Below are 14,473 nucleotides of genomic sequence, written 5' to 3'. Positions count from 1 at the left end.
GAAAGCAAAGGACGTTTTTCTCCCTCTAACTGCTTTCGTCAGAGGAACGGGGGAAGTCACAGCCTTCTTTCTCTCCCTGAGAGACACACAATCTGATGTTGCCTCCCAGCTCCGTTCTCGGCAAAGAACTGAAACGGACATAGGTTCCTGTGGGGAAGCCCACGGCTTTGCTGGGATTTCTCTGGGCAGTGTGTTTTCCCTGGGCCTCAGCGTACCCACACCATCTCGTCAGGGCAACACTGCATGGGACTTCCTCTGCCAGGAGAGAGCTGCCGCGTCGTCCGTTCGGCTGGGAAACCTTGCTTTGACCAGTGCCAATGCACCGAATTCAGGCTGCTTTCCCAGTCTCTTCCTAGAAGCTAAAGCTCTGTCGTTGCTTCTCTGGAAGGAGAGCTGCACCGCGATGTAGTTTTTCAGAAGAAGCCTTGCGTTTGCGAGAGCAAACGAGGACTGCACTGCGGGCAAGGGGAAGGAAGGGAAGCTCCTCTCCCTCTGCCTGCCTTTGCTCAGAGGCCTGGATGAAGTCAGGGAGTTCTCCCTTTCACCGAGAAACGTGCGGGCTGCTGTTGCCTGTGCGCTCTCTTCTTTGGAAAAGAGTCTGCACTTGCACACTTTCCACCGTGGAAAGGCAGCGGGGTCTGCCAAGATTTTGTCCCCAGGCGCTTTGCTCTCCCCGGGCTAAAGCGAGCCTTCACGATAGCTGAACGCTAACACTGCATACGCGTTCCCCTTGCAGAACGGTGCTCTCCCTGGGCCAAAGCGAGCCTTCACAATAGCTGAACGCTAACACTGCATACGCGTTCCCCTTGCAGAACGGGGCTCTCCCTGGGCCAAAGCGAGCCTTCACAATAGCTGAACGCTAACACTGCATACGCGTTGTGCTTGGAGAGCGGGGCTGCCGCCAGGCAGTTCTCCGGGGGAAAACGGCCCTTCGCGCAGGGCCGTTTCGCCCAGCTCCCTGCGGGAAAGCGAAAGCAAAGGACGTTTTTCTCCCTCTAACTGCTTTCGTCAGAGGAACGGGGGAAGTCACAGCCTTCTTTCTCTCCCTGAGATACTCACAATCTGACGTTGCCTCCGAGCTCCGTTCTCGGCAAAGAACTGAAACGGACATAGGTTCCTGTGGGGAAGCCCACGGCTTTGCTGGGATTTCTCTGGGCAGTGTGTTTTCCCTGGGCCTCGGCGTACCCACACTATCTCGTCAGGGCAACGCTGCATGGGACTTGCTCTGCCAGGAGAGAGCTGCCGCGTCGTCCGTGGGGCTGGGAAACCTTGCTTTGGCCAGTGCCAATGCACCGAATTCAGGCCGAAAGAAAAGAGACTGGGAAAAGGCCTTCTCTCCCCGGCTGCTTTCCCAGTCTCTTCCTAGAAGCTAAAGCTCTGTCGTTGCTCCTCCGGCAGGAGAGCTGCACCGCGATGTAGTTTTTCAGAAGAAGCCTTGCGTTTGCGAGAGCAAACGAGGACTGCACTGCGGGCAAGGGGAAGGAAGGGAAGCTTCTCTCCCTCTGCCTGCCTTTGCTCAGAGGGCTGGGTGAAGTCAGGGAGTTCTCCCTTTCACCGAGAAACGTGCGGGCTGCTGTTGCCTGTGCGCTCTCTTCTTTGGAAAAGAGTCTGCAGTGGCACACTTTGTACCGTGGAAAGGCAGCGGGGTCTGCCGAGATTTCTTTCCAGGCGCTTTGCTCTCCCTGGGGCAAAGCGAGCCTTCACGATAGCTGAACGCTAACACTGCATACGCGTTGTGCTTGGAGAGCGGGGCTGCCGCCAGGCAGTTCTCCGGGGGAAAACGGCCCTTCGCGCAGGGCCGTTTCGCCCAGCTCCCTGCGGGAAAGCGAAAGCAAAGGACGTTTTTCTCCCTCTAACTGCTTTCGTCAGAGGAACGGGGGAAGTCACAGCCTTCTTTCTCTCCCTGAGATACACACAATCTGACGTTGCCTCCGAGCTCCGTTCTCGGCAAAGAACTGAAACGGACATAGGTTCCTGTGGGGAAGCCCACGGCTTTGCTGGGATTTCTCTGGGCAGTGTGTTTTCCCTGGGCCTCGGCGTACCCACACTATCTCGTCAGGGCAACGCTGCATGGGACTTGCTCTGCCAGGAGAGAGCTGCCGCGTCGTCCGTGGGGCTGGGAAACCTTGCTTTGGCCAGTGCCAATGCACCGAATTCAGGCCGAAAGAAAAGAGACTGGGAAAAGGCCTTCTCTCCCCGGCTGCTTTCCCAGTCTCTTCCTAGAAGCTAAAGCTCTGTCGTTGCTCCTCTGTCAGGAGAGCTGCACCGCGATGTAGTTTTTCAGAAGAAGCCTTGCGTTTGTGAGAGCAAACGAGGACTGCACTGCGGGCAAGGGGAAGGAAGGGAAGCTTCTCTCCCTCTGCCTGCCTTTGCTCAGAGGGCTGGGTGAAGTCAGGGAGTTCTCCCTTTCACCGAGAAACGTGCGGGCTGCTGTTGCCTGTGCGCTCTCTTCTTTGGAAAAGAGTCTGCACTTGCACACTGTGCACCGTGGAAAGGCAGCGGGGTCTGCCAAGATTTTGTCCCCAGGCGCTTTGCTCTCCCCGGGCCAAAGCGAGCCTTCACGATAGCTGAACGCTAACACTGCATACGCGTTGTGCTTGGAGAGCGGGGCTGCCGCCAGGCAGTTCTCCGGGGGAAAACGGCCCTTCGCGAAGGGCCGTTTCGCCCAGCTCCCTGCGGGAAAGCGAAAGCAAAGGACGTTTTTCTCCCTCTAACTGCTTTCGTCAGAGGAACGGGGGAAGTCACAGCCTTCTTTCTCTCCCTGAGATACACACAATCTGACGTTGCCTCCGAGCTCCGTTCTCGGCAAAGAACTGAAACGGACATAGGTTCCTGTGGGGAAGCCCACGGCTTTGCTGGGATTTCTCTGGGCAGTGTGTTTTCCCTGGGCCTCGGCGTACCCACACTATCTCGTCAGGGCAACGCTGCATGGGACTTGCTCTGCCAGCAGAGAGCTGCCGCGTCGTCCGTGGGGCTGGGAAACCTTGCTTTGGCCAGTGCCAATGCACCGAATTCAGGCCGAAAGAAAAGAGACTGGGAAAAGGCCTTCTCTCCCCGGCTGCTTTCCCAGTCTCTTCCTAGAAGCTAAAGCTCTGTCGTTGCTCCTCTGGAAGGAGAGCTGCACCGCGATGTAGTTTTTCAGAAGAAGCCTTGCGTTTGCGAGAGCAAACGAGGACTGCACTGCGGGCAAGGGGAAGGAAGGGAAGCTTCTCTCCCTCTGCCTGCCTTTGCTCAGAGGGCTGGGTGAAGTCAGGGAGTTCTCCCTTTCACCGAGAAACGTGCGGGCTGCTGTTGCCTGTGCGCTCTCTTCTTTGGAAAAGAGTCTGCACTTGCACACTGTGCACCGTTGAAAGGCAGCGGGGTCTGCCAAGATTTTGTCCCCAGGCGCTTTGCTCTCCCTGGGCCAAAGCGAGCCTTCACGATAGCTGAACGCTAACACTGCATACGCGTTCCCCTTGCAGAACGGTGCTCTCCCTGGGCCAAAGCGAGCCTTCACAATAGCTGAACGCTCACACTGCATACGCATTCCCCTTGCAGAACGGGGCTTTCCCCGGGCCAAAGCGAGCCTTCACAATAGCTGAACGCTAACACTGCATACGCGTTGTCATTGGAAAACGGGGCTGCCGCCAGGCAGTTCTCCGGGGGAAAACGGCCCTTCGCGAAGGGCCGTTTCGCCCAGCTCCCTGCGGGAAAGCGAAAGCAAAGGACGTTTTTCTCCCTCTAACTGCTTTCGTCAGAGGAACGGGGGAAGTCACAGCCTTCTTTCTCTCCCTGAGAGACACACAATCTGATGTTGCCTCCCAGCTCCGTTCTCGGCAAAGAACTGAAACGGACATAGGTTCCTGTGGGGAAGCCCACGGCTTTGCTGGGATTTCTCTGGGCAGTGTGTTTTCCCTGGGCCTCAGCGTACCCACACCATCTCGTCAGGGCAACACTGCATGGGACTTCCTCTGCCAGGAGAGAGCTGCCGCGTCGTCCGTTCGGCTGGGAAACCTTGCTTTGACCAGTGCCAATGCACCGAATTCAGGCTGCTTTCCCAGTCTCTTCCTAGAAGCTAAAGCTCTGTCGTTGCTTCTCTGGAAGGAGAGCTGCACCGCGATGTAGTTTTTCAGAAGAAGCCTTGCGTTTGCGAGAGCAAACGAGGACTGCACTGCGGGCAAGGGGAAGGAAGGGAAGCTCCTCTCCCTCTGCCTGCCTTTGCTCAGAGGCCTGGATGAAGTCAGGGAGTTCTCCCTTTCACCGAGAAACGTGCGGGCTGCTGTTGCCTGTGCGCTCTCTTCTTTGGAAAAGAGTCTGCACTTGCACACTTTCCACCGTGGAAAGGCAGCGGGGTCTGCCAAGATTTTGTCCCCAGGCGCTTTGCTCTCCCCGGGCTAAAGCGAGCCTTCACGATAGCTGAACGCTAACACTGCATACGCGTTCCCCTTGCAGAACGGTGCTCTCCCTGGGCCAAAGCGAGCCTTCACAATAGCTGAACGCTAACACTGCATACGCGTTCCCCTTGCAGAACGGGGCTCTCCCTGGGCCAAAGCGAGCCTTCACAATAGCTGAACGCTAACACTGCATACGCGTTGTGCTTGGAGAGCGGGGCTGCCGCCAGGCAGTTCTCCGGGGGAAAACGGCCCTTCGCGCAGGGCCGTTTCGCCCAGCTCCCTGCGGGAAAGCGAAAGCAAAGGACGTTTTTCTCCCTCTAACTGCTTTCGTCAGAGGAACGGGGGAAGTCACAGCCTTCTTTCTCTCCCTGAGATACTCACAATCTGACGTTGCCTCCGAGCTCCGTTCTCGGCAAAGAACTGAAACGGACATAGGTTCCTGTGGGGAAGCCCACGGCTTTGCTGGGATTTCTCTGGGCAGTGTGTTTTCCCTGGGCCTCGGCGTACCCACACTATCTCGTCAGGGCAACGCTGCATGGGACTTGCTCTGCCAGGAGAGAGCTGCCGCGTCGTCCGTGGGGCTGGGAAACCTTGCTTTGGCCAGTGCCAATGCACCGAATTCAGGCCGAAAGAAAAGAGACTGGGAAAAGGCCTTCTCTCCCCGGCTGCTTTCCCAGTCTCTTCCTAGAAGCTAAAGCTCTGTCGTTGCTCCTCCGGCAGGAGAGCTGCACCGCGATGTAGTTTTTCAGAAGAAGCCTTGCGTTTGCGAGAGCAAACGAGGACTGCACTGCGGGCAAGGGGAAGGAAGGGAAGCTTCTCTCCCTCTGCCTGCCTTTGCTCAGAGGGCTGGGTGAAGTCAGGGAGTTCTCCCTTTCACCGAGAAACGTGCGGGCTGCTGTTGCCTGTGCGCTCTCTTCTTTGGAAAAGAGTCTGCAGTGGCACACTTTGTACCGTGGAAAGGCAGCGGGGTCTGCCGAGATTTCTTTCCAGGCGCTTTGCTCTCCCTGGGGCAAAGCGAGCCTTCACGATAGCTGAACGCTAACACTGCATACGCGTTGTGCTTGGAGAGCGGGGCTGCCGCCAGGCAGTTCTCCGGGGGAAAACGGCCCTTCGCGCAGGGCCGTTTCGCCCAGCTCCCTGCGGGAAAGCGAAAGCAAAGGACGTTTTTCTCCCTCTAACTGCTTTCGTCAGAGGAACGGGGGAAGTCACAGCCTTCTTTCTCTCCCTGAGATACACACAATCTGACGTTGCCTCCGAGCTCCGTTCTCGGCAAAGAACTGAAACGGACATAGGTTCCTGTGGGGAAGCCCACGGCTTTGCTGGGATTTCTCTGGGCAGTGTGTTTTCCCTGGGCCTCGGCGTACCCACACTATCTCGTCAGGGCAACGCTGCATGGGACTTGCTCTGCCAGGAGAGAGCTGCCGCGTCGTCCGTGGGGCTGGGAAACCTTGCTTTGGCCAGTGCCAATGCACCGAATTCAGGCCGAAAGAAAAGAGACTGGGAAAAGGCCTTCTCTCCCCGGCTGCTTTCCCAGTCTCTTCCTAGAAGCTAAAGCTCTGTCGTTGCTCCTCTGTCAGGAGAGCTGCACCGCGATGTAGTTTTTCAGAAGAAGCCTTGCGTTTGTGAGAGCAAACGAGGACTGCACTGCGGGCAAGGGGAAGGAAGGGAAGCTTCTCTCCCTCTGCCTGCCTTTGCTCAGAGGGCTGGGTGAAGTCAGGGAGTTCTCCCTTTCACCGAGAAACGTGCGGGCTGCTGTTGCCTGTGCGCTCTCTTCTTTGGAAAAGAGTCTGCACTTGCACACTGTGCACCGTGGAAAGGCAGCGGGGTCTGCCAAGATTTTGTCCCCAGGCGCTTTGCTCTCCCCGGGCCAAAGCGAGCCTTCACGATAGCTGAACGCTAACACTGCATACGCGTTGTGCTTGGAGAGCGGGGCTGCCGCCAGGCAGTTCTCCGGGGGAAAACGGCCCTTCGCGAAGGGCCGTTTCGCCCAGCTCCCTGCGGGAAAGCGAAAGCAAAGGACGTTTTTCTCCCTCTAACTGCTTTCGTCAGAGGAACGGGGGAAGTCACAGCCTTCTTTCTCTCCCTGAGATACACACAATCTGACGTTGCCTCCGAGCTCCGTTCTCGGCAAAGAACTGAAACGGACATAGGTTCCTGTGGGGAAGCCCACGGCTTTGCTGGGATTTCTCTGGGCAGTGTGTTTTCCCTGGGCCTCGGCGTACCCACACTATCTCGTCAGGGCAACGCTGCATGGGACTTGCTCTGCCAGCAGAGAGCTGCCGCGTCGTCCGTGGGGCTGGGAAACCTTGCTTTGGCCAGTGCCAATGCACCGAATTCAGGCCGAAAGAAAAGAGACTGGGAAAAGGCCTTCTCTCCCCGGCTGCTTTCCCAGTCTCTTCCTAGAAGCTAAAGCTCTGTCGTTGCTCCTCTGGAAGGAGAGCTGCACCGCGATGTAGTTTTTCAGAAGAAGCCTTGCGTTTGCGAGAGCAAACGAGGACTGCACTGCGGGCAAGGGGAAGGAAGGGAAGCTTCTCTCCCTCTGCCTGCCTTTGCTCAGAGGGCTGGGTGAAGTCAGGGAGTTCTCCCTTTCACCGAGAAACGTGCGGGCTGCTGTTGCCTGTGCGCTCTCTTCTTTGGAAAAGAGTCTGCACTTGCACACTGTGCACCGTTGAAAGGCAGCGGGGTCTGCCAAGATTTTGTCCCCAGGCGCTTTGCTCTCCCTGGGCCAAAGCGAGCCTTCACGATAGCTGAACGCTAACACTGCATACGCGTTCCCCTTGCAGAACGGTGCTCTCCCTGGGCCAAAGCGAGCCTTCACAATAGCTGAACGCTCACACTGCATACGCATTCCCCTTGCAGAACGGGGCTTTCCCCGGGCCAAAGCGAGCCTTCACAATAGCTGAACGCTAACACTGCATACGCGTTGTCATTGGAAAACGGGGCTGCCGCCAGGCAGTTCTCCGGGGGAAAACGGCCCTTCGCGAAGGGCCGTTTCGCCCAGCTCCCTGCGGGAAAGCGAAAGCAAAGGACGTTTTTCTCCCTCTAACTGCTTTCGTCAGAGGAACGGGGGAAGTCACAGCCTTCTTTCTCTCCCTGAGAGACACACAATCTGATGTTGCCTCCCAGCTCCGTTCTCGGCAAAGAACTGAAACGGACATAGGTTCCTGTGGGGAAGCCCACGGCTTTGCTGGGATTTCTCTGGGCAGTGTGTTTTCCCTGGGCCTCAGCGTACCCACACCATCTCGTCAGGGCAACACTGCATGGGACTTCCTCTGCCAGGAGAGAGCTGCCGCGTCGTCCGTTCGGCTGGGAAACCTTGCTTTGACCAGTGCCAATGCACCGAATTCAGGCTGCTTTCCCAGTCTCTTCCTAGAAGCTAAAGCTCTGTCGTTGCTTCTCTGGAAGGAGAGCTGCACCGCGATGTAGTTTTTCAGAAGAAGCCTTGCGTTTGCGAGAGCAAACGAGGACTGCACTGCGGGCAAGGGGAAGGAAGGGAAGCTCCTCTCCCTCTGCCTGCCTTTGCTCAGAGGCCTGGATGAAGTCAGGGAGTTCTCCCTTTCACCGAGAAACGTGCGGGCTGCTGTTGCCTGTGCGCTCTCTTCTTTGGAAAAGAGTCTGCACTTGCACACTTTCCACCGTGGAAAGGCAGCGGGGTCTGCCAAGATTTTGTCCCCAGGCGCTTTGCTCTCCCCGGGCTAAAGCGAGCCTTCACGATAGCTGAACGCTAACACTGCATACGCGTTCCCCTTGCAGAACGGTGCTCTCCCTGGGCCAAAGCGAGCCTTCACAATAGCTGAACGCTAACACTGCATACGCGTTCCCCTTGCAGAACGGGGCTCTCCCTGGGCCAAAGCGAGCCTTCACAATAGCTGAACGCTAACACTGCATACGCGTTGTGCTTGGAGAGCGGGGCTGCCGCCAGGCAGTTCTCCGGGGGAAAACGGCCCTTCGCGCAGGGCCGTTTCGCCCAGCTCCCTGCGGGAAAGCAAAAGCAAAGGACGTTTTTCTCCCTCTAACTGCTTTCGTCAGAGGAACGGGGGAAGTCACAGCCTTCTTTCTCTCCCTGAGATACACACAATCTGACGTTGCCTCCGAGCTCCGTTCTCGGCAAAGAACTGAAACGGACATAGGTTCCTGTGGGGAAGCCCACGGCTTTGCTGGGATTTCTCTGGGCAGTGTGTTTTCCCTGGGCCTCGGCGTACCCACACTATCTCGTCAGGGCAACGCTGCATGGGACTTGCTCTGCCAGGAGAGAGCTGCCGCGTCGTCCGTGGGGCTGGGAAACCTTGCTTTGGCCAGTGCCAATGCACCGAATTCAGGCCGAAAGAAAAGAGACTGGGAAAAGGCCTTCTCTCCCCGGCTGCTTTCCCAGTCTCTTCCTAGAAGCTAAAGCTCTGTCGTTGCTCCTCTGTCAGGAGAGCTGCACCGCGATGTAGTTTTTCAGAAGAAGCCTTGCGTTTGCGAGAGCAAACGAGGACTGCACTGCGGGCAAGGGGAAGGAAGGGAAGCTTCTCTCCCTCTGCCTGCCTTTGCTCAGAGGGCTGGGTGAAGTCAGGGAGTTCTCCCTTTCACCGAGAAACGTGCGGGCTGCTGTTGCCTGTGCGCTCTCTTCTTTGGAAAAGAGTCTGCAGTGGCACACTTTGTACCGTGGAAAGGCAGCGGGGTCTGCCGAGATTTCTTTCCAGGCGCTTTGCTCTCCCTGGGGCAAAGCGAGCCTTCACGAGAGCTGAACGCTAACACTGCATACGCGTTGTGCTTGGAGAGCGGGGCTGCCGCCAGGCAGTTCTCCGGGGGAAAACGGCCCTTCGCGCAGGGCCGTTTCGCCCAGCTCCCTGCGGGAAAGCGAAAGCAAAGGACGTTTTTCTCCCTCTAACTGCTTTCGTCAGAGGAACGGGGGAAGTCACAGCCTTCTTTCTCTCCCTGAGATACACACAATCTGACGTTGCCTCCGAGCTCCGTTCTCGGCAAAGAACTGAAACGGACATAGGTTCCTGTGGGGAAGCCCACGGCTTTGCTGGGATTTCTCTGGGCAGTGTGTTTTCCCTGGGCCTCGGCGTACCCACACTATCTCGTCAGGGCAACGCTGCATGGGACTTGCTCTGCCAGGAGAGAGCTGCCGCGTCGTCCGTGGGGCTGGGAAACCTTGCTTTGGCCAGTGCCAATGCACCGAATTCAGGCCGAAAGAAAAGAGACTGGGAAAAGGCCTTCTCTCCCCGGCTGCTTTCCCAGTCTCTTCCCAGAAGCTAAAGCTCTGTCGTTGCTCCTCTGGCAGGAGAGCTGCACCGCGATGTAGTTTTTCAGAAGAAGCCTTGCGTTTGCGAGAGCAAACGAGGACTGCACTGCGGGCAAGGGGAAGGAAGGGAAGCTTCTCTCCCTCTGCCTGCCTTTGCTCAGAGGGCTGGGTGAAGTCAGGGAGTTCTCCCTTTCACCGAGAAACGTGCGGGCTGCTGTTGCCTGTGCGCTCTCTTCTTTGGAAAAGAGTCTGCACTTGCACACTGTGCACCGTGGAAAGGCAGCGGGGTCTGCCAAGATTTTGTCCCCAGGCGCTTTGCTCTCCCCGGGCCAAAGCGAGCCTTCACGATAGCTGAACGCTAACACTGCATACGCGTTGTGCTTGGAGAGCGGGGCTGCCGCCAGGCAGTTCTCCGGGGGAAAACGGCCCTTCGCGAAGGGCCGTTTCGCCCAGCTCCCTGCGGGAAAGCGAAAGCAAAGGACGTTTTTCTCCCTCTAACTGCTTTCGTCAGAGGAACGGGGGAAGTCACAGCCTTCTTTCTCTCCCTGAGATACACACAATCTGACGTTGCCTCCGAGCTCCGTTCTCGGCAAAGAACTGAAACGGACATAGGTTCCTGTGGGGAAGCCCACGGCTTTGCTGGGATTTCTCTGGGCAGTGTGTTTTCCCTGGGCCTCGGCGTACCCACACTATCTCGTCAGGGCAACGCTGCATGGGACTTGCTCTGCCAGGAGAGAGCTGCCGCGTCGTCCGTGGGGCTGGGAAACCTTGCTTTGGCCAGTGCCAATGCACCGAATTCAGGCCGAAAGAAAAGAGACTGGGAAAAGGCCTTCTCTCCCCGGCTGCTTTCCCAGTCTCTTCCCAGAAGCTAAAGCTCTGTCGTTGCTCCTCCGGCAGGAGAGCTGCACCGCGATGTAGTTTTTCAGAAGAAGCCTTGCGTTTGCGAGAGCAAACGAGGACTGCACGGCGGGCAAGGGGAAGGAAGGGAAGCTTCTCTCCCTCTGCCTGCCTTTGCTCAGAGGGCTGGGTGAAGTCAGGGAGTTCTCCCTTTCACCGAGAAACGTGCGGGCTGCTGTTGCCTGTGCGCTCTCTTCTTTGGAAAAGAGTCTGCACTTGCACACTGTGCACCGTGGAAAGGCAGCGGGGTCTGCCAAGATTTTGTCCCCAGGCGCTTTGCTCTCCCCGGGCCAAAGCGAGCCTTCACGATAGCTGAACGCTAACACTGCATACGCGTTGTGCTTGGAGAGCGGGGCTGCCGCCAGGCAGTTCTCCGGGGGAAAACGGCCCTTCGCGAAGGGCCGTTTCGCCCAGCTCCCTGCGGGAAAGCGAAAGCAAAGGACGTTTTTCTCCCTCTAACTGCTTTCGTCAGAGGAACGGGGGAAGTCACAGCCTTCTTTCTCTCCCTGAGATACACACAATCTGACGTTGCCTCCGAGCTCCGTTCTCGGCAAAGAACTGAAACGGACATAGGTTCCTGTGGGGAAGCCCACGGCTTTGCTGGGATTTCTCTGGGCAGTGTGTTTTCCCTGGGCCTCGGCGTACCCACACTATCTCGTCAGGGCAACGCTGCATGGGACTTGCTCTGCCAGGAGAGAGCTGCCGCGTCGTCCGTGGGGCTGGGAAACCTTGCTTTGGCCAGTGCCAATGCACCGAATTCAGGCCGAAAGAAAAGAGACTGGGAAAAGGCCTTCTCTCCCCGGCTGCTTTCCCAGTCTCTTCCCAGAAGCTAAAGCTCTGTCGTTGCTCCTCCGGCAGGAGAGCTGCACCGCGATGTAGTTTTTCAGAAGAAGCCTTGCGTTTGCGAGAGCAAACGAGGACTGCACTGCGGGCAAGGGGAAGGAAGGGAAGCTTCTCTCCCTCTGCCTGCCTTTGCTCAGAGGGCTGGGTGAAGTCAGGGAGTTCTCCCTTTCACCGAGAAACGTGCGGGCTGCTGTTGCCTGTGCGCTCTCTTCTTTGGAAAAGAGTCTGCACTTGCACACTTTGCACCGTGGAAAGGCAGCGGGGTCTGCCAAGATTTTGTCCCCAGGCGCTTTGCTCTCCCCGGGCCAAAGCGAGCCTTCACGATAGCTGAACGCTAACACTGCATACGCGTTGTGCTTGGAGAGCGGGGCTGCCGCCAGGCAGTTCTCCGGGGGAAAACGGCCCTTCGCGAAGGGCCGTTTCGCCCAGCTCCCTGCGGGAAAGCGAAAGCAAAGGACGTTTTTCTCCCTCTAACTGCTTTCGTCAGAGGAACGGGGGAAGTCACAGCCTTCTTTCTCTCCCTGAGATACACACAATCTGACGTTGCCTCCGAGCTCCGTTCTCGGCAAAGAACTGAAACGGACATAGGTTCCTGTGGGGAAGCCCACGGCTTTGCTGGGATTTCTCTGGGCAGTGTGTTTTCCCTGGGCCTCGGCGTACCCACACTATCTCGTCAGGGCAACGCTGCATGGGACTTGCTCTGCCAGGAGAGAGCTGCCGCGTCGTCCGTGGGGCTGGGAAACCTTGCTTTGGCCAGTGCCAATGCACCGAATTCAGGCCGAAAGAAAAGAGACTGGGAAAAGGCCTTCTCTCCCCGGCTGCTTTCCCAGTCTCTTCCCAGAAGCTAAAGCTCTGTCGTTGCTCCTCCGGCAGGAGAGCTGCACCGCGATGTAGTTTTTCAGAAGAAGCCTTGCGTTTGCGAGAGCAAACGAGGACTGCACTGCGGGCGAGGGGAAGGAAGGGAAGCTTCTCTCCCTCTGCCTGCCTTTGCTCAGAGGGCTGGGTGAAGTCAGGGAGTTCTCCCTTTCACCGAGAAACGTGCGGGCTGCTGTTGCCTGTGCGCTCTCTTCTTTGGAAAAGAGTCTGCACTTGCACACTTTGCACCGTGGAAAGGCAGCGGGGTCTGCCAAGATTTTGTCCCCAGGCGCTTTGCTCTCCCCGGGCCAAAGCGAGCCTTCACGATAGCTGAACGCTAACACTGCATACGCGTTCCCCTTGCAGAACGGGGCTCTCCCCGGGCCAAAGCGAGCCTTCACGATAGCTGAACGCTAACACTGCATACGCGTTGTGCTTGGAGAGCGGGGCTGCCGCCAGGCAGTTCTCCGGGGGAAAACGGCCCTTCGCGAAGGGCCGTTTCGCCCAGCTCCCTGCGGGAAAGCGAAAGCAAAGGACGTTTTTCTCCCTCTAACTGCTTTCGTCAGAGGAACGGGGGAAGTCACAGCCTTCTTTCTCTCCCTGAGATACACACAATCTGACGTTGCCTCCGAGCTCCGTTCTCGGCAAAGAACTGAAACGGACATAGGTTCCTGTGGGGAAGCCCACGGCTTTGCTGGGATTTCTCTGGGCAGTGTGTTTTCCCTGGGCCTCGGCGTACCCACACTATCTCGTCAGGGCAACGCTGCATGGGACTTGCTCTGCCAGGAGAGAGCTGCCGCGTCGTCCGTGGGGCTGGGAAACCTTGCTTTGGCCAGTGCCAATGCACCGAATTCAGGCCGAAAGAAAAGAGACTGGGAAAAGGCCTTCTCTCCCCGGCTGCTTTCCCAGTCTCTTCCTAGAAGCTAAAGCTCTGTCGTTGCTCCTCTGTCAGGAGAGCTGCACCGCGATGTAGTTTTTCAGAAGAAGCCTTGCGTTTGTGAGAGCAAACGAGGACTGCACTGCGGGCAAGGGGAAGGAAGGGAAGCTTCTCTCCCTCTGCCTGCCTTTGCTCAGAGGGCTGGGTGAAGTCAGGGAGTTCTCCCTTTCACCGAGAAACGTGCGGGCTGCTGTTGCCTGTGCGCTCTCTTCTTTGGAAAAGAGTCTGCACTTGCACACTGTGCACCGTGGAAAGGCAGCGGGGTCTGCCAAGATTTTGTCCCCAGGCGCTTTGCTCTCCCCGGGCCAAAGCGAGCCTTCACGATAGCTGAACGCTAACACTGCATACGCGTTGTGCTTGGAGAGCGGGGCTGCCGCCAGGCAGTTCTCCGGGGAAAAACGGCCCTTCGCGAAGGGCCGTTTCGCCCAGCTCCCTGCGGGAAAGCGAAAGCAAAGGACGTTTTTCTCCCTCTAACTGCTTTCGTCAGAGGAACGGGGGAAGTCACAGCCTTCTTTCTCTCCCTGAGATACACACAATCTGACGTTGCCTCCGAGCTCCGTTCTCGGCAAAGAACTGAAACGGACATAGGTTCCTGTGGGGAAGCCCACGGCTTTGCTGGGATTTCTCTGGGCAGTGTGTTTTCCCTGGGCCTCGGCGTACCCACACTATCTCGTCAGGGCAACGCTGCATGGGACTTGCTCTGCCAGCAGAGAGCTGCCGCGTCGTCCGTGGGGCTGGGAAACCTTGCTTTGGCCAGTGCCAATGCACCGAATTCAGGCCGAAAGAAAAGAGACTGGGAAAAGGCCTTCTCTCCCCGGCTGCTTTCCCAGTCTCTTCCCAGAAGCTAAAGCTCTGTCGTTGCTCCTCTGGCAGGAGAGCTGCACCGCGATGTAGTTTTTCAGAAGAAGCCTTGCGTTTGCGAGAGCAAACGAGGACTGCACTGCGGGCAAGGGGAAGGAAGGGAAGCTTCTCTCCCTCTGCCTGCCTTTGCTCAGAGGGCTGGGTGAAGTCAGGGAGTTCTCCCTTTCACCGAGAAACGTGCGGGCTGCTGTTGCCTGTGCGCTCTCTTCTTTGGAAAAGAGTCTGCAGTGGCACACTTTGTACCGTGGAAAGGCAGCGGGGTCTGCCGAGATTTCTTTCCAGGCGCTTTGCTCTCCCTGGGGCAAAGCGAGCCTTCACGATAGCTGAACGCTAACACTGCATACGCGTTGTGCTTGGAGAGCGGGGCTGCCGCCAGGCAGTTCTCCGGGGGAAAACGGCCCTTGGCGCAGGGCCGTTTCGCCCAGCTCCCTGCGGGAAAGCGAAAGCAAAGGACGTTTTTCTCCCTCTAACTGC

The sequence above is a fragment of the Elephas maximus genome, chromosome 16, assembly GCF_024166365.1.
Source record: "Elephas maximus indicus isolate mEleMax1 chromosome 16, mEleMax1 primary haplotype, whole genome shotgun sequence".
Lineage (NCBI taxonomy): Eukaryota > Metazoa > Chordata > Mammalia > Proboscidea > Elephantidae > Elephas > Elephas maximus.
This window is presented reverse-complemented; position numbering follows the sequence as displayed.